This window comes from Salvelinus sp. IW2-2015, unplaced genomic scaffold (assembly GCF_002910315.2).
Source record: "Salvelinus sp. IW2-2015 unplaced genomic scaffold, ASM291031v2 Un_scaffold2176, whole genome shotgun sequence".
NCBI lineage: Eukaryota > Metazoa > Chordata > Actinopteri > Salmoniformes > Salmonidae > Salvelinus > Salvelinus sp. IW2-2015.
The window spans coordinates 82,391-102,851 of NW_019943507.1; the positions used below are offsets into that span (position 1 = coordinate 82,391).

The 20,461-nt window shown below is 42.3% G+C and overlaps 1 pseudogene; it reads left to right on the forward strand.

The window, feature by feature from the left end:
- Positions 1-20,461, forward strand: part of LOC112073176 (synapsin-2-like) — a 110,088-nt pseudogene that overhangs the window by 73,664 nt on the left and 15,963 nt on the right.

Consider the following 20,461-nt stretch of genomic DNA (forward strand, 5'->3'; position numbering starts at 1 on the left):
TGTCATCATACTGGCTCCCAGGGCCGTTTTGTCATAACCTGTCCCACCGTTTTGTCATTTGCAGTCGCTTGTAAAGAGCGTCTGCAAATGGACTTAATGTAAATGAAATGTACCGCTCCCCAGCCTGTTTTGTCATATACTGCTCCCCAAGCCTGTTATTGTCATTACTGCTCCCCACCTGTTTGTCATATACCTGCTCCCAGCCTGTTCTTTGGTCATATAGCTCGTCTCCCAAGCCTGTTTTCGTTATGCATATACCTGCTCCCAGCCTGTTTTGTCATATATCTGCTCGCCCCAGCCTGTTTTGTCATATACTGCTCCCCAGCCTGTTTTGTCATATACTGCTGCCCCAGCCTGTTTGTCATATACCTGCTCCCCAGCCTGTTTTGTCATATACCTGCTCCCCCAGCTTTTGTCAATATACCTGCTCCCCAGCCTGTTTTGTCATATACCTGCTCCCCAGCACTGTTTTTCATATACCTGCTCCCCAGCCTGTTTTGTCATATACCTGCTCCCAGCCTGTTTTTGATACTTCTACAATATAGCCTGCTCCCCAGCCTGTTTTGTCATATACCTGCTCCCCCAGCCTGTTTTTTGTCATTTTCACTTGCAATACTGCCCCAGCCCTGTGAGTTGACTCTTCACACAGCAGTGTTTTAGCCCTCTTCGGTATAAATATCTCTAGCCCTGTGTGTCCTCTGTTAATATCTACTAGCCCTGGTTGTGTCTTTGGTTAAATTATCTAATAGCCCTGGTGTGTCTCTATGGTTAATATCTAATAGCCCTGGTTGTCTTCTTATGGTTATATCTAATAGCCTGGTGGGTTCTATCTGGTTAAAATCTACATAGCCCTGGTGTGGCCCTCTCACGGGTTAAATGGTCTACTAGCCCTGGTGTGTCTCTCTGGTAATATCTTAATGCCCTGGTGTGTCGTCTCTCTGGTTTAAATATCTAATAGCCCTGGTGTGTCTCTCTGGTTTAAATATCTAAATAGCCCTGGTGTGTCTCTAAGGTTAAATACATATAGCCTGGTTTGTTTATCTCTATGGTTAAATTTCTACTAGCCCTGGTGTTTATCTCTATGGTTACCAACCCTTAGTAAACTTCTGGGGGAAAATGTGTTTGACCAGATACAATGCTATTTCACAGTAAACAGATGGACAACAGACTTTCAGCACGTTTTTTGGGGAAATACACTCAATAAGCACAGCACTTACGGAAATGACTGATGATTGGCTGAGAGAAACTGATGTTAAAATGATTGTGGAGGCTGTTTTGTTAGACTTCAGTGCAGCTTTTGACATTAATGATCATAGTCTGCTTCTTAAAAAATGTGTGTGTTATGGCTTTACACCCACTGCTATAATGTGGATAAAGAGTTACCTGTCTAACAGAACACAGAGGGTGCTATTTAATGGAAGCCTCTCCAACACAATCCAGGTAGAATCAGGAAGTCCCCAGGGTAGCTGTTTCGGCACCTTGCTTTTTAAAAATTTTACTAACGACATGCCACTGACTTTGAGTAAAGCCAGAGTGTCTATGTATGACGATGACTCAACACTATACACGTCAGCTACTACAGCAACTGAAATGACTACAACACTCAACAAAGAGCTGCAGTTAGTTTCAGAGTGGGTGGCAAGGAATAAGTTATCCCTAAATATTTCTAAAACTAAAAGCATTGTATTTGGAAAAAAACACTCACTAAACCTTAAACCTCAACTAATAAATAACATGGAAATTGAGCAAGTTGAGATGACTAAACTGCTTGGAGTAACCCTAGATTGTAAACTGTCATGGTCAAAACATATTGATACAGTAGTAGCTAAGCTGGGGAGAAGTCTGTCCATAATAAAGCGATGCCCTGCCTTAACAACACTATCAACAAGGCAGGTCCTACAGGCCCTGGTTTTGTCGCACCTTGACTACTGTTCTGTCGTGTGGTCAGGTGCCACAAAAAAGGACTTAGGAAAATTGCAATTGTCTCAGAACAGGGCAGCATGGCTAGCCCTTGGATGTACACAGAGTTAAAATTAATAATATGCATGTCAATCTCTCCTGGCTCAAAGTGGAGGAGAGATTGACTTCATCACTACTTGTATTTATGAGAGGTATTGACATGTTGAATGCACCGAGCTGTTGGTTTGAACTACTGGCACACAGCTCTGTATTAAAATGGTATTAACTGCCTTAATTTTGCTGGACCCCAGGAAGAGTAGCTGCTGCCTTTGTACCAGCTAATGAGGAGCCATAATAAATACATATACAAATGGTTAAATGTCTACTAGCCCTGGTGTGTCTCTATGGTTAAATATCTACTAGCCCTGGTGTGTCTCTATGTTTAAATATCTAATAGCCCTGGTGTGTCTCTATGTTTAAATATCTAATAGCCCTGGTGTGTCTCTATGTTTAAATATCATATAGCCCTGGTGTGTCTCTATGGTTAAATATCTAATAGCCTGGTGTGTCTTCTATGGTTAAATATCTAATAGCCCTGGTGTGTCTCTATGGTTAAATATCTAATAGCCCTGGTGTGTCTCTATGGTTTAAATATCTATAGCCCTGGTGTTTCTCTATGGTTAAATATCTATAGCCCTGGTGTGTCTCTATGGTTAAATGTCTACTAGCCCTGGTGTGTCTCTCTGGTTTAAATATCTAATAGCCCTGGTGTGTCTCTATGGTTAAATATCTAATAGCCCTGGTGTGTCTCTTTGGTTAAATATCATATAGCCCTGGTGTTTATCTCTATGGTTAAATATCTATAGCCCTGGTTGTGTCTCTATTGGTTAAATATCTACTAGCCCTGGTGTGTCTCTCTGGTTTAAATATCTAATAGCCCTGGTGTGTCTCTATGGTTAAATATCTATAGCCCTGGTGTGTCTCTCTGGTTAAATATCTATAGCCCTGTGTGTCTCTATGGTTAATTCTACTAGCCCTGGTGTGTCTCTCATGGTTAAATATCTACTAGCCCTGGTGTGTCTCTATGGTTTAATAATCTAACTAGCCCTGGTGTGTTCTCTCTGGTTAAATACTAATATGCCCTGGTGTGTCTCTATGGTTAAATTCTATCTATAGCCTGGTGTGTTCTCTATGGTTAAATATCTACTAGCCCTGGTGTGTCTCTTGGTTAAATATCTAATAGCCTGGTGTGTCTCTTGGTTAAATATCTATAGCCCTGGTGTGTCTCTATGGTTAAATTCTACTGCCCTGGTGTGTCTCCTCTGGTTAAATATCTAATAGCCCTGGTGTCCTGTTTGGTTAAATATCTAATAGCCCTGGTGTGTCTCTTATTGGTTAAATATTCTACTAGCCCTGGTGTGTCTCTCTACTGGTTAAATATCGTACTAACCTTGGTGTGTCTCCTGTGGTTTAAATATCTAATAGCCCTGGTGTGTCTCTGTCTGGTTAAATATCTAATAGCCCTGGTGTGTCTCTCTGGTTAAATGTTAATACCCCTGGTGTGTCTCTGTGGTTAAATATCTAATAGCCTGGTGTGGCTCTCTGGTTAATATTCTAATAGCCCTGGTGTGGTCTCTGTGGTTAAATATCTACTAGCCCTGGGTGTCTTCTGTGGTTAAAATCTAATAGCCCTGGTGTGTCTCTCTGGGTTAAATATCTAATAGCCCTGGTGTGTCTCTCTGGTTAAATATCTATAGCCCTGGTGTCTCTCTGTGTTAAATATCTACTAGCCCTGTGTCTCTCTATGGTTAAATATCTACTAGCCCTGGTGTCGTCTCTATGGTTAAATATCTAATAGCCCTGGTGTGTCTCTCTGCTGTTAAATATCTAATAGCCCTGGTGTCTCTCTATGGTATAATATCTATAGCCTGGTGTGTCTCTCTGGTTAAATATCTAATAGCCCTGGTGTCGTCTCTCTATGGTTAAATATCTAATAGCCCTGGTGTCTCTCTCTGGTTAAATATCTACTAGCCCTGGTGTCTCTCTATGGTTAAATATCTACTAGCCCTGGTGTGTCTCTCTGGTTAATATCTAAATAGCCCTGGTGTTGTCTCTCTGGTTAAATATCTACTAGCCCTGGTGTGTCTCACTGGTTAAATATCTAATAGCCCTGGTGTGTCTCTATGGTTAAATATATTAATAGCCCTTGTGTGTCTCTCTGGTTAAATATTACTAGCCCTGGTGTGTTCTCTCTGGTTAAATGTCTACTAGCCCTGGTGTGTCTCTATGGTTAAATATCTAATAGCCCTGGTGTGTCTCTCTGGTTAAATGTCTAATAGCCCTGGTGTGTCTCTATGGTTAAATATCTAATAGCCCTGGTGTCTCTCTATGGTTAAATATCTACTAGCCCTGGTGTGTATATCGAAGGTTTAATATTTTACTAGCCTGGTGTGTCTTCCTGGAGCAACATGGTTACATTCAGTCAGTCAGTCCTGCCAGTCAGCTAATCAGTTATTCAGTCATTCATTCAGTCAGTCAGCAAATCATATGTTCAATCAGTCAGCCAGCCAGTCATTCAGCCAGTCAGTCATTCCAACATGTCTTCTCTTTCAGATCTCCATGCCTCTTTCCCTGTGGTGGTGAAGATAGGACACGCACACTCTGGAATGGGAAAGGTAATGCACAAATACATGTACATATGTGCCATTTATAAATAATATCCAAATACATGCCATTTATATATAATGTTCAAATACAAATAAATACATGTCATTTATATATAATGTCCAAATACATATACATATATGTAATTATATATAATATCCAAACACATATAATACATGTCATTTATATATGTCCGAATACATATAAATATATACCATTTATTTATAATGTCCAAATACATATAAATATATACCATTATATAATGTCCAAATACATATACATAATGTAATTTATATATAATGTCCAATACATATAAATATATGTAATTTATATATAATGTCCAAACACATATAAATACATGTCATTTATATATGTCCAAATACATATATATTACCATTTATATATAATGTCCAATATTTATAAATATATACCATTTCATATATAATGTCCACAATACATATAAATATATACATTTATATATAATGTCCAAATACATATAAACTACATGTCATTTATATATAATGTCCAAATACATATAAATATATGTCATTTATATATTTATTTTAACTTTATTTAACTAGGCAAGTCAGTTAAGAACAGATTCTTATTTTCAATGACGGCCTAGTAATAGTGGGTTAACTGCCTTGTTCAGGGGCAGAACGACAGATTTTTACCTTGTCAGCTCAGGGATTCGATCTTGCAACCTTTCGGTTACTTGTCCAACGCTCTAACCACTAGGCTACCTGCCGCCCTGGTATAGGGCAGCCGTTATGTTACAGCCTTTTTCTAAAATGGATTAAACAGTTATTTTTCCCCTCATCAATCTACACACAATACCCCATAATGACATCACAATACCCCATAATGACATCACAATACCCCATAATGACATCACAATACCCCATAATGACATCACAATACCCCAAAATGACAAAGCAAAAAGAGGTTTTTAGAAATTTTGACAAATGTATAAAAATAAAAAACTGAAATATCACATTTACATAAGTATTCAGACCCTTTACTCAGTACTTTGTTGAAGATCATAGCCTTGAGTCTTCTTGGGTATAACGCTTCAAGCATGGCACACCTGTATTTGAGGAGTTTCCCCCATTCTTCTCTGCAGAACCTCTCAAGCTCTGCCAGGTTGGATGGGGAGCGTCACTGCACAGCTATTTTCAGGTCTCTCCAGAGATGTTCGATCGTGTTCAAGTCCGGTCTCTAGCTGGGCCACTCGAAAACATTCAGAGACTTGTCCCGAAGCCACTCCTGTGTTGTCTTTGCTGTGTGCTTAGGGTCATTGTCCTGTTGAATGATGAACCTTCACCCCAGTCTGAAGTCCTGAGCGCTCTGGAGCAGGTTTTCATCAAGGATCTTTCTGTACTTTGCTCCGTTCATCTTTCCCTCAATCCTGACCAGTCTCCCAGTCCCTGCCGCTGAGAAACATCTCTACAGCATGATGCTGCTGCCACCATGCTTCACCGTAGGGATGGTGCCAGGTTTCCTCCAGACGTGACGCTTGGCATTCAAGCCAAAGAGTTCAATCTTGGTTTCATCAGACCAGAGAATCTTGTTTTTTTGCAAACTCCAAGCGGGCTGTCATGTGCCTTTTACTGAGGAGGGGCTTCCATATTGCCACTCTAGCGTAAAGGCCTGATTGGTGGAGTGCTGCAGAGATGGTTGTCCTTCTGGAAATTTCTACCATCTCCACAGAAGAGCTCTGTCAGAGTAACCATCGGGTCTCCTCCCTACCAAAGCCCTTCTCCCTCGATTGCTCCCTCGACACAATCCTGTCTCGGAGCTCTATGTACAATTCCTTCAACCTCATGGCTTGGTTTTTGCTCTGACATGCACTGTCAACTGTGGGACCTTATATAGACAGGTGTGTGCCTTTCCAAATCATGTCCAATCAATTGAGTTTACCACAGGTGGACTCCAATCAAGTTATAGAAACATCTCAAGGATGATCAATGGAAACAAGATGCACCTGAGCTCAATTTAAAGTCTCATAGCAAAGGGTCTGAATACTTAAGCACATTTTTTATTTATAAATTTGTAAAAATCTCGCAAAACCTGTTTCCGCTTTGTCATTATGAGGTATTGTGTGTAGATTGCTGAGGATGTTTTAAATATTTGATCAATTTTAGAATAAGGCTGTAACATAACAAAATGTGGAAAATGCTAAAGGGTCTGAATACTGTCAGAATGCCCTGTTTACACAGAACATGAGGAACACCGGATCTTAAAGGGTCTGAATACTGTCAGAATGCCCTGTTTACCACAGAACATGAGGAAACCGGATCTTAAAGGGTCTGAATACTGTCAGACATGCCCTGTTTACAACAGAACATGAGGAACACCGGATCCCTGTTCACATGACAGACTTGATCAGGTGGAAAGCTATGATTACTTATTGACAAATCACTAATAGGAGAAAACTAGAATTGGAACCATACATGTTGCGTTCCATACATGTTGCGTTCCATACATGTGACATGTTCATCACTCTCCTTCATCTAATTGATCTCTATCTGTAATCTACGTGTATTCAGCTATATCTGTAATCTACCGTGTATTCAGCTATATCTGTAATCTACCATGTATCAACTATATCTGTAATCTACCGTGTATTCAGCTATATCTGTATCTACCGTGTATTCAGCTCTATCTGTAATCTACCGTGTATTCAGCTATATCTGTAATCTACCGTGTATTCAGCTATATCTGTAATCTACCGTGTATTCAGCTATATCTGTAATCTACCGTGTATTCAGTTATATCTGTAATCTACCGATTCGTATATGTATCTACGTATCAGCTATATCTGTAATCAAACCGTGTATTCAGCTATATCTGTAATCTACCGTGTAATTCAGTTATATCTGTAATCTACCGTGTATTCAAGCTATATCTGTAATCTACCGTGTATTCAGCTATATCTGTTAACTACCGTGTATTCAGCTATATCTGTAATCTACAGTGTATTCAGTTATATCTGTAATCTACCGTGTATTCAGTTATATTCTGTAATCTACCGTTATTCAGCTTATCTGTAATCTACCGTGTATTCAGCTATATCTGTAATCTACCGGTGTATTCAGCTATATCTGTAATCTACCGTGTATTCAGCTATATCTGTAATCTACCTGTATTCAGCTATATGTAACTCGTGTATTCAGTATATCTGTAATCTACCGTGTATTCAAGCTATATCTGTAATCCTACCGTGTATCAGCTATATCTGTAATCTACCGTGTATTCAGCTATATCTGTAATCTACCCGTGTATTCAGCTATATCTGTAATCTACCCAGTGTATTCAGCTATATCTGTAATCTACCGTGTATTCAGCTATCTCTGTAATCTACCGTGTATTCAGTTATATCTGTAATCTACCGGTATCAGCTATATCTGTAATCTACCGTGTATTCAGCTATATCTGTAATCTACCGTGTATTCAGTTATATCTGAATCTACCGTGTATTCAGCTATATCTGTATCTACCGTGTATTCAGCATAAGTCCTGTAATCTACCGTGTATTCAGCTATATCTGTATCTACCGTGTATTCAGCTATATCTGTAATCTACCGTGTACTTCAGCTACTAATCTGTAATCTACCGTGTATTCAGCTATCTGTAATCTACCGTGTATGTCAGTTATATCTGTAATCTACCGTGTTCGTATATCTGTATCTACCGTGTACTTCAGCTATATCTGTAATCTAACGTGTATTCAGCTATATCTGAATCTACCGTGTATTCAGCTTATATCTGTTAATCTACCGTGTATTCAGCTATATCTGTAATCTACCGTGTATTCAGCCTATCTGTAATCTACTAGTGTATTCAGCATTGTAATCTACCGTGTAATTCAGCTATATCTGTAATCTACCGTGTATTCAGCTTATATCTGTAATCTACCGTGTATTCAGCTCTAATCTGTAACTACCGTGTATTCATTATATCTGTATCTACTGTGTCATTCCGTTATATCTGTAATCTAACCGTGTATTGCAGCTATATCTGCAGCCTGTAATGATGATGTTGTGTTATGCTGTCTGTGTATCCAGGTAAAGGTGGATAACCTGAGTGTGTGTTATGGTTAGGGTTAGTTGTGTGAGGGTTAGATGTAATGTGTTGTGTTATGCCTTTCTGTGTATCCAGGTAAAGGTGGATAATCTGAGTGACTTCCAGGACATAGCCAGTGTGGTAGCCATCACTCAGACTTACACCACCACAGAACCCTTCATAGATGCCAAGTACAACATCAGGGTCCAGCGGATTGGCAGCGATTATAAGGCTTACATGTAAGTACCTGTCCTTGTATGTAGGTGTGTGTGTGTGTAGCTCAAAAATCACATTTTATTTGTCAAATGTGTCGTAAACTACAGGTGTAGACTAGAGGTCGACCGATTATGATTTTTCAACACCGATACCAATACCGATTATTGGAGGACCAAAAAAAGCCGATACCGATTAATCTGCCGATTATTATTATTTTAAATTTTTTTTATATATATATTTGTAATAAATGACAATTACAACAATACTGAATGAACAATGAACACTTTTATTAACTTAATATAATACATCAATAAAATCAATTTAGTCTCAAATAAATAATGAAACATGTTCAATTTGGTTTAAATAATGCAAAAACAGTGTTGGAGAAGAAAGTAAAAGTGCAATATGTGCCATGTAAAAAAGCTAACGTTTAAGTTCCTTGCTCAGAACATGAGAATATATGAAAGCTGGTGGTTCCTTTTAACATGAGTCTTCAATATTCCCAGGTAAGAAGTTTTAGGTTGTAGTTATTATAGGACTATTTCTCTCTATACCATTTGTATTTCATATACCTTTGACTAATCTCGGGAGTTGATAGGATTGAAGTCATCAACAGCGCTGTGCATCCCAGCATTGATAAGAGCTGCTGTTTGAATGAATGCTTGTGTGCCTGCTGCTGCCTACCACCGCTCAGTCAGACTGCTCTATCAAATATCAAATCATAGACTTAATTATAATATAATAAACACACAGAAATACCAGCCGTTGGTCATTAATATGGTCAAATCCGGAAACTATTATTTCGAAAACAAAACGTTTATTCTTTCAGTGAAATACGGAACCGTTCCGTACTTTATCGAACGGGTGGCATCCCTAAGTCTAAATATTACTGTTACATTGTACAAACTTCAATGTTATGTCATAATTCTGTAAAATTAATTACGGTCTTTGTTAGGAATAAATGGCCTTTCAACAGTTCGTAACGAGCCATGCGGCCCAAACTGCTGCATATACCCTGACTCTGCTTGCACTGGATGGGACACAATTTCCCCAGTTAATTGTGTCTGCTAACATGAATATATTTTAACTACATATGCAGGTTTAAAAAAAATACTTGTGTATTGATTTTAAGAAAGGCATTGATGTTTATGGTTAGGTACATTATTGCAACTATTGTGCTTTTTCCGCAAATGCGCTTTTGTTAAATCATCAAGTTGAAGTAGGCTGTTATTCGATGATAAATGAACAGGCAACATATTGATTATATGCAACGCAGGACAAGCTTGTTAACTGAGTTGGTTTTGGGTCATTGGTAAGTAATTGTCTCAACGCAGCCTTGAAATGCGTGGACAGAGTCCAGGAGCCAAGATGATTTGGATGGACTCCGTCATTCCTGTAGAGTATCTTCTGTTTCCAGAAGGTGTCAAAGTTATCTATTAAAGTGTTTCCAACAGATCTTTCACACCTGCGGCCCAACGATGGTACTGGACCTGAAATTATTAGCCGCTTTTTGGAATCTTTCAGCGCTAGAATCAGTTCTTTAAAATCAATTTTCAGAAGTTCCGAGCTAGCCCTCCTGATGTTGTTTGACCCCACATGGACTGGTGTCGAGGTCCTGAATAGGTGTAGGTGTGTGTGTGTGTTCACCATGTCTGTTTAATTTTTCTCCCCCAGGCGGACCTCCATCTCTGGGAACTGGAAGAGCAACACAGGATCAGCCATGCTGGAACAGGTGGCCATGACAGACAAGTGAGTCACATCGGTCTGACTAATATTACAAGCAAGGGAGGAGTTAGAGTTCATGGTAGGGGTTAGGGTTTTATCTACTCTACTCTTCACTGACCAAGTAAATTATAGACAATGCTAGCAACACCACTCTGCTCCTTTTAAAGATTCCCAATACAGAGAGATTTGCACTTCCCTCAAATCCTGGATGTTGTGGAGTGTGTTCTGTCCAGGGTGGTTCTGAGTAGATCACGCAAACAATGACTGAATTATTGATCTGTCCAGGGTGGTTCTGAGTAGATCACGCAAGCAAACAATGACTGAATTATTGATCTGTCCAGGGTGGTTCTGAGTAATCACGCAAGCAAACAATGATGAATTATTGATCTGTCCAGGGTGGTTCTGAGTAGATCACGCACAGCCAAACAATGACTGAATTTTGATGGTCAAAGCTGCTCTACTCTGCCTGCCTCTCTCCTCCCAAGAAGCCAACCTCCTTTGTCTGAAACCAGCAGACTTGAATAATAATATGGCTTCTTGGCATTCGAGGAAATACTTTGTGAGACTGTAGCCTGCAGATACAGTACAGTCGGTGTGGAGGCGCATCAGTGTGGTTGAGTCTAATGGGTCTCATCAGTCACTGTAGCTCATCTTAAAGTTGTAGGCTCATGGAGGCCTGTAGTCCACATGCTGTAACTGAGGTGGTTCAGTGAACTATGCGCTTGTGATATGTAACCTTGCCTGAGACCTGAAGACTCGTGTTAGCTCCCCATGATAATGGCCAGGATTTAGCTCAGTGGATTTACACACGTCTTGATTAATGTGAACGACCCAGGTTTTGATACCTGGTTGGTTACACTGACATTGTGATGTCTCTTCTGTCAGGAACAAGCTGTGGTTGTCTTTAGCTCTGTGGGCTAACCCTGTCTCTCTCAGGAACAAGCTGTGGTTGTCTTTAGCTCTGTGGGCTAACCGCTCTCTCTCAGGAACAAGCTGTGGTTGTCTTTAGCTCTGTGGGCTAAACCTGTCTCTCTCAGGAACAAGCTGTGGTTGTCTTTAGCTCTGTGGGCTAACCCTGTCTCTCTCAGGAACAAGCTGTGGTTGTCTTTAGCTCTGTGGGCTAACCCTGTCTCTCAGGAACAAGCTGTGGTTGTCTTTAACTCTGTGGGCTAACCCTGTCTCTCTCAGGAACAAGCTGTGGTTGTCTTTAACTCTGTGGGCTAACCCTGTCTCTCAGGAACAAGCTGTGGTTGTCTTTAGCTCTGTGGGCTAACCTGTCTCTCAGGAACAAGCTGTGGTTGTCTTTAACTCTGTGGGCTAACCCTGTCCTCTCAGGAACAAGCTGTGGTTGTCTTTAACTCTGTGGGCTAACCCTGTCTCTCAGGAACAAGCTGTGGTTGTCTTTAACTCTGTGGGCTAACCCTGTCTCTCTCAGGAACAAGCTGTGGTTGTCTTTAACTCTGTGGGCTAACCCTGTCTCTCAGGAACAAGCTGTGGTTGTCTTTAACTCTGTGGGCTAACCTGTCTCTCTCAGGAACAAGCTGTGGTTGTCTTTAGCTCTGTGGGCTAACCCTGTCTCTCAGGAACAAGCTGTGGTTGTCTTTAGCTCTGTGGGCTAACCCTGTCTCTCTCAGGAACAAGCTGTGGTTGTCTTTAGCTCTGTGGGCTAACCCTGTCTTCAGGAACAAGCTGTGGTTGTCTTTAACTCTGTGGGCTAACCCTGTCTCTCAGGAACAAGCTGTGGTTGTCTTTAGCTCTGTGGGCTAACCCTGTCTCTCCTGTCAGGTACAAGCAGTGGGTGGACATCTGCTCAGAGATCTTTGGAAGGTCTAGAGATCTGTGCAGTCAAAGCCATCTGTGGAAAGGATGGGAAGGACTACATCACTGAGGTATGCTCTGATCTCTATATATTGTCATTAAGATCCCATCAATTACCTTATATGTTTACACATCTATTCGTCTGTGGTGGTGTTCAGTAGACAAATGCAGAGTTAAGTAGTTCATTTTAGCCTGTATGTATTGTTTAAAGTGCTTTTCTTCTAAGTAGGGTTGGTAGTCGGGCTGACAGTAGGTCTGGTAGTAGGGCTGATAGTGGGACTAGTAGAGGTCGTTGGGCTGATAGTAGGGATGTTAGTGCTGATAGTGTGGCTATTAGAGGTAGTAGGGCTGATAGAATTAGGTAGCTCTGATAGTAGGGCTGATAGTAATGGGCTGATGAATGGGGTTTATATTAGAGGTAGTACTCTGAGTGCTAGTAGGGCTGATAATGGGGGTTATTAGAGGTAGTAGTGCTGAGTGCTAGTAGGGCTGATAGTGGGGCTAGTAGAGCTGATAGTGGGGCTAGTAGAGCTGATAGGTGGGGGCTAGTAGGGCTGATAGTGGGGCTAGTAGGGCTGATAGTGGGGCTAGTAGGGCGGCTAGTAGAGGTAGTAGGGCTGATAGTGGGGCTAGTCTGAGGGTAGTAGAGGCTGATAGTGGGGCTAGTAGAGGTAGTAGGGCTGATAGTGGGGGCTAGTAGAGGTAGTAGGGCTGATAGTGGGGCTAGTAAGAGGTAGTAGGGCTGATAGTGGGGTAGTAGAGGTAGTAGGGCTGATAGTGGGGCTAGTAGAGGTATAGGGCTGATAGTGGGGCTAGTAGAGGTAGTAGGGCTGATAGTGGGGGCTAGTAGAAGGTAGTAAAGGGCTGATAGTGGGGCTAGTAGAGGTAGTAGGGCTGATAGTGGGGCTAGTAGAGGTAGTAGGCTGATAGTGGGGCTAGTAGAGGTAGTAGGGCTGATAGTGGGGCTGATAGTAGGGCTAGTAGAAGTAATAGGGCTGATAGTGGGGTTAGTAGAGGTAGTAGGACTGATAGTGGGGTAAGTAGAGGTAGTAGGGCTGATAGTGGGGCTGATAATGGGGTTAGTAGAGGTAGTTGTTCTGACAGTGGGGCTAGTAGAGGTAATAGGGCTGATTGTAAGGGCTGATAATGGGGTTAGTAGGACTGATAGTGNTAAGGGCTGATAATGGGGTTAGTAGGACTGATAGTGAGGTAAGCAGAGGTAGTAGGGCTGATAGTGGGGCTAGTAGAGGTAGTAGGGCTGATAGTACTAGTAGGGCTGATAGTGGGCTGGTAGTGCTAGTAAGGCTGGTAGAAGGGCTGGTGGTATTGCTGGTAGTAGAGCTGATAATCAAATCAAAGTTTATTTGTCACATACGCCGAATGTAGACCTTACAGTGAAATGCTTACTTACAGGCTCTAACCAATAGTATGAAAAAATGGTGTGCAAGTAAATAAATAAAACAACAGTAAAAAGGCATTTGAAAATAAGATTAGCAAGGCTATATACAGACATCAGCTAGTCAGGCTTATTGAGGTAGTATGTACATGTAGGTATGGTTAAAGTGACTATGCATATATGATGAACAGAGAGTGGCAGTAGCGTAAAAAGTGGGGTTGGCGGGTGGCGGGACACAATGCAGATAGCCCGGTTAGCCAATGTGCGGGAGCACTGGTTGGTCGGGCCAATTGAGGTAGTATGTACATGAATGTATAGTTAAAGTGACTATGCATATATAAGATAAACAGAGAGTAGCAGCAGCGTAAAAGAGGGGTTGGGGGGGCACACAATGCAAATAGTCCGGGTAACCATTTGTTACCTGTTCAGGAGTCTTATGGCTTGGGGGTAAAAACTGTTGAGAAGCCTTTTTGTCCTAGACCGCCTTTTTGTCCTAGACCGCACTCTGGTACCGCTTGCCATGCGGTAGTAGAGAGAACAGTCTATGACTGGGGTGGCTGGGGTCTTTGACAATTTTTAGGGCCTTCTTCTGACACCACCTGGTGTAGAGGTCCTGGATGGCAGGAAGCTTGGCCCCAGTGATGTACTGGGCCGTACGCACTACCCTCTGGAGTGCCTTGCGGTCAGAGGCCGAGCAATTGCCGTACCAGGCAGTGATGAAACCGGTCAGGATGCTCTCGATGTTGCAGCTGTAGAATGTTTTGAGGATCTCAGGACCCATGACAAATCTTATTAGTTTCCTGAGGGGGAATAGGCTTTGTCATGCCCTCTTCACGACTATCTTGGAGTGTATGGACCATTCTAGTTTGTTATTGATGTGGACATCAAGGAATTTGAAGGCCTGCTCCACTACAGCCCTGTCGATGAGAATGGGAACGTGCTCCTTTTCCTGTAGTCCACAAGCAGCTCCTTAGTCTTGGTTACGTTGAGGGATAGGTTGTTATTCTGGCACCACCCGGCCAGGTCTCTGACCTCCTCCCTATAGGCTGTCTCGTCATTGTCGGTGATCAGGCCTACCACTGTTGTGTCGTCTGCAAACTTAATGATGGTGTTGGAGTCATGCCTGGCCTTGCAGTCATGGGTAAAAAGGGAGTACAGGAGGGGACTGAGCACGCACCCCTGTGGAGCTCCAGTGTTGAGGAGCAGTGTGGCAGATGTGTTGCTACCTACCCTCACCACCTGGGGGCAGCCCGTCAGGAAGTCCAGGATCCAGTTGCAGAGGGAGGTGTTTAGTCCCAGGTTCCTTAGCTTAGTGATGAGCTTTGAGGGTACTATGGTGTTGAACGCTGAGCTGTAGTCAATGAATAGCATTCTCACATAGATGTTCCTTTTGTCCAGGTGGGAAAGATTGCATCATCTGTGGATCTGTTTGGGCGGTATGCAAATTGGAGTGGGTCTAGGGTTTCTGGGATAATGGTGTTGATGTGAGACATTACCAGCCTTTCAAAGCACTTCATGGCTACGGACGTGAGTGCTACGGGTCTGTAGTCATTTAGGCAGGTTGCCTTTGTGTTCTTGGGCACAGGGACCATGGTGGTCTGCTTGAAGCATGTTGGTATTAGACTCAATCAGGGACATGTTGAAGTGCTGATAGTGGGGCTAGTAGAGGTAGTAGGGCTGATAGTACTAGTAGGGCTGATAGTGGGGCTGGTAGTACTAGTAAGGCTGGTGGTATGGCTGGTAGTGGGGCTGATAGTGGGGCTGGTAGAGGTAGTAGGACTGATAGTAAGGCTGGTGGTATGGCTGGTAGTGGGGCTGATAGTAGGGCTGGTAGTGCTAGTAGTGCTGATTGTGGGGCTGGTAGTGGGGCTGGTAGAGGTAGTAGTGCTGATAGTAGGGCTGATAATGGGGATGGTAGTGCTAGTAAGGTTGTTGTTAGGGCTGACAGTGGGGCTGGTAGTGTGAGTATGGCTGGTAGTAGGGCTGATAGTAGTGGTGATAGTGGTAGTGGGGTTGGTAGTAGGGCTGGTGGTGCGGTTGGTGGTGGTAGTAGTCCTGGTAGTAGGGCTGATAGTAGGCCTGGCAGTGATAGTAGGGCTGATAGCAGGGCTGGTAGTTGTAGTAAGGCTGGTAGTAGGGATGCTTGTAAGGAAGATAGTGATAGTAGGGCTGGTAATAGGGCTGGAAGTAGGGCTGGTAGTGATAGTAGGGGCTGATAGTAGGGCTGGTAGGGATAGTAGGGGCTGATAGTAGGGCTGGTAGTGGTAGTAGGGGCTGATAGTAGAGCTGGTAGTGGTAGTATGTGCTGATAGTAGTAGTATGTGCTGATAGTAGGGCTGGTATTAGACCTGATTTGAGTTAATATACCATTTTGATTATTTTAAAATGAAAAATGTGGAAACTTGGCATATGTCGCGAGTCACTACTTAAATCAAAATGTATTTTTTGGCAGAAATGCCTTCTGGAACATGTGAACTTTCATGTGCCTTAATAACAAACTTGTATGCCATCTGTATATACAAATAAAATTGTTATATTACGAGCCTAGTTGGTTTAGCCACTGAAAAAGTCAGCAACCTTCCCGCTAGCCATGATTGGGTGAGATCAGTGGCGCTTCTAGCTGGTATGGCTCACTGGGCGAACCCCCCCCAACACAAATAAATTATCATAACATTTAATTTAAAACTATATAAAATATATACAAAAATAAGAATCATACATATCAATAAGTAACAAAGACAAGTATAAACAAATTTGTGTTGATTTGGCACTTGAGCATCAATACATTACCCGTCCCCCAACACTGTCAACCAAGAGTCAAGACTACATTACCCATCCCCCAACACTGTCAACCAAGAGTCAAGACTACATTACCCATCCCCCAACACTGTCAACCAAAGTCAAGACTAAACCAATTCACCTTGGTGATGTGCAGACTGGTAATATATTATCCTTAACGATTTCGCCTCGGCATGTCTTCGAATAAACCGCGGCATGTCCAGCACATCCATTATCTCAACCAATCATGACTAGAGAGAAGGTTCATGTCATTTTCAGTGGCTAAAACAACCAGGCTCGTAATTTAAACAATTGCATTCGTAGTTAGAGATGGCAAACAAGTATTATTCACACACATGAAAGTTCACATGTTCCATTGGGCATTTCTGTGAAGAAAAAAAAACATATTTTACATTCAAATGCCTCTCCCATGAAGTAGAGATGCGTGAGAATCGCCTAGTTTCATGAAACGAGTCACACGTGAATTTCTCTTCATTAATACATTAGTTTATACTGAAGTGTACATTTTCATTAACTCTAATTTTGTTAGTTGTGTTCCAACATTCCCTCCAGCTTGTACCAATATGTGGCAACAGGTAGCCTAGTGGTTAGAGCGTTGGGCCAGTAACCAAAAGGTTGCTAGATCGAATCCCCGAAGCTGACAAGGTAAACATCTGTTGTTCTGCCCCTGAACAAGGCAGTTCCCTGTTCTTAGGCCGTCTTTGTAAATAAGAATTTGTTCTTAAACAACTTGTTGTTACGCACGCCTCTTGGAGGGAACGCAACACCCTGCTACACTTACCTCTTTCACGCCATGGGGAGCTAAGTGACTGTAAGGTGAGGATGACAGAGACAAAGATTTTTACCATTTACAGGGAATTTATTTCCTTCACACAGTCATTTGGGGGAAAGGGGCTGGATGGAACCAAAGCAAAGAAAGTAAAAGTTAGAGCCCCTCTCTCCTACTTACACACTAACCAAAACTTACACACTAACCAAAATACAGGGGATGGTCCGCCCAGGTCTACCTAGTGTGCATAGACATAGTACGGGTATATATATATATATGTGCCTGCAGGCCTCGTGCCTAAGCACTCCCAAGGTGCCTTCGCCTTCCCCCCTGGGAACAAAAATATAATACAAACTTAACGTGAACAACTTCACCAATCAAAAACACAGTCCTATGGCATACACAATCGTCAGCAGGACCGTCTAAAAAATACTTCATACAGACCAACAACAAAACACAGGACATACCAAGAAGCACTCTCTCTATCCTAACAAAGGAACACGGGCTTATATCCTGCTGCAGAAGGAGTCTGTAATTCAAGACAGCTGTATCCCCTGACGAGAGGGCGCGGTCAGAGCGCCCATTAGCAATGGGGCCGACCAATCAGCTGCTTTGGACTTCAGGAAGCCATTTCCTGAAACACACATAAACCCACAACAACACAACAACACAGAAACTTGGGAACGTAACACTTGCCCAGTTAAATAAAGGTTAAATTTAAAAATATATATCTGTTATTTTTAAGTCTGGGTTCCAAAAGTTTATATATATATTTTTTAAGAGCTTGTCAGTTGGATAGTCTTTCTGCAAGGTTTTGTATATCTTACCTATAATATGAACATCCTTTTCTAACTCAAATAGGAATCCCTCAAGATTGCTATGATGTCCAAAATATTTCAAATCAAATTGTGATAAAATAAAATGTACACTACCGTTGAAAAGTTTGGTCACTTAGAAATGTCCTTGTTTTTGAAAGAAAAGCACATTTTTGGTCCATTAGAATAACATAAAATTGATCAGAAATACAGTGCAGAAATTGTTAATTTTGTAAATGACTATTGTAGCTGGAAACGGCTGATATTTTTTTAATGGAATATCTACATAGGCGTACAGGGGCCCATTATCAACAACCATCACTCCTGTGTTCCAATGGCACGTTGTGTTAACTAATCCAAGTTTATCATTTTAAAAGGCTAGTTGATCATTAGAAAACCCTTTTGCAAAAATGTTTGCACAGCTGAAAACTTCTGTTCTGATTGAAAGGTATTTTTTTAATTTAATTTTTTTCTATCCAAGATTGCGTAGCAGTCAGACGTCTTTGTCCTTCGTCTTGTCGTGTCCCATGTATATATATTTTTATATATTTTTCTTCACATATATTTTTTATATTTTTCTAAACCTCAACTTCAAAATACTCTCCTGCAACCCGCCTCACCCAATGTGGTGTGGATCTGTTTTTTCTAAAGTATTTGTATTTACCTCGGAACCGGAATCCCCCAACAGAAGCTAGCCAGCTCACTAGCTACTAGCTAGTATCAAATCAAATTTTATTTGTCACATACACATGATTAGCAGATGTTAATGCGAGTGTAGCGAAATGCTTGTGCTTCTAATTCTGACAATGTAGTAATAACCAACGAGTAATCTAACCTAACAATTTCACAACAACTACCTTATACACACAAATGTAAAGGAATGAATAAGAATATGTACATATAAATATATGGATGTGTGATGGCCGTGTGGCATAGGCAAGATGCAGTAGATGATATAGAGTACAGTATATACATATGAGATGAATAATGTAGGGTATGTAAACATTATATTAAGTGGCATTGTTTAAAGTGGCTAGTGATACATTTTTACATACATTTTTCCATTATTAAAGTGGCTGGAGTTGAGTCAGTATGTTGGCAGCAGCCACTCAATGTTAATGGTGGCTGTTTAACAGTCTAATGGCCTTGAGATAGAAGCTGTTTTTCAGTCTCTCGGTCCCTGCTTTGATGCACCTGTACTGACCTCACCTTCTGGATGATAGCGGGGTGAACAGGCAGTGGCTCGGGTGATTGTTGTCCTTGATGATCTTTATGGCCTTCCTGTGACATCGGGTGGTGTAGGTGTCTGGAGGGCAGGTAGTTTGCCCCCGGTGATGCGTTGTGCAGACTCACTACCCTCTGGAGAGCCTTACGGTTGTGGGCGGAGCAGTTGCCGTACCAGGCGGTGATACAGCCCGACAGGATGCTCTCGATTGTGCATCTTTAAAGTTTGAGTGCTTTTGGTGACGAGCCAATTTCTTCAGCCTCCTGAGGTTGAAGAGGCGCTGCTGTGCCTTCTTCACCACGCTGTTTGTGTGGGTGGACCAATTCAGTTTGTCCGTGATGTGTACGCCGAAGAACTTAAAACTTACTACCCTCTCCACTACTGTCCCGTCGATGTGGATAGGGGGGTGCTCCCTCTGCTGTTTCCTGAAGTCCACGATCATCCCCTTTGTTTTATTGACGTTGAGTGAGAGGTTATTTTCCTGACACCACACTCCGAGGGCCCTCACCTCCTCCCTGTAGGCCGTCTCATCGTTGTTGGTAATCAAGCCTACCACTGTAGTGTCGTCTGCAAACTTGATGATTGAGTTGGAGGCGTGCATGGCCACGCGGTCGTGGGTGAACAGGGAGTACAGGAGAGGGCTCAGAACGCACCCTTGTGGGGCCCCAGTGTTCAGGATCAGCGGGGTGGAGATGTTGTTACCTACCCTCACCACCTGGGGGCGGCCCGTCAGGATGTCCAGTACCCAGTTGCACAGGGCGGGGTCGAGACCCAGGGTCTCGAGCTTGATGACGAGTTTGGAGGGTACTATGGTGTTAAATGCTGAGCTGTAGTCGATGAACAGCATTCTCACATAGGTATTCCTCTTGTCCAGATGGGTTAGGGCAGTGTGCAGTGTGGTTGCGATTGCGTCGTCTGTGGACCTATTGGGGCGGTAAGCAAATTGGAGTGGCTCTAGGGTGTCAGGTAGGGTGGAGGTGATATGGTCCTTGACTAGTCTCAAAAAGCACTTCATGATGACGGAAGTGAGTGCTACGGGGCGGTAGTCGTTTAGCTCAGTTACCTTAGCT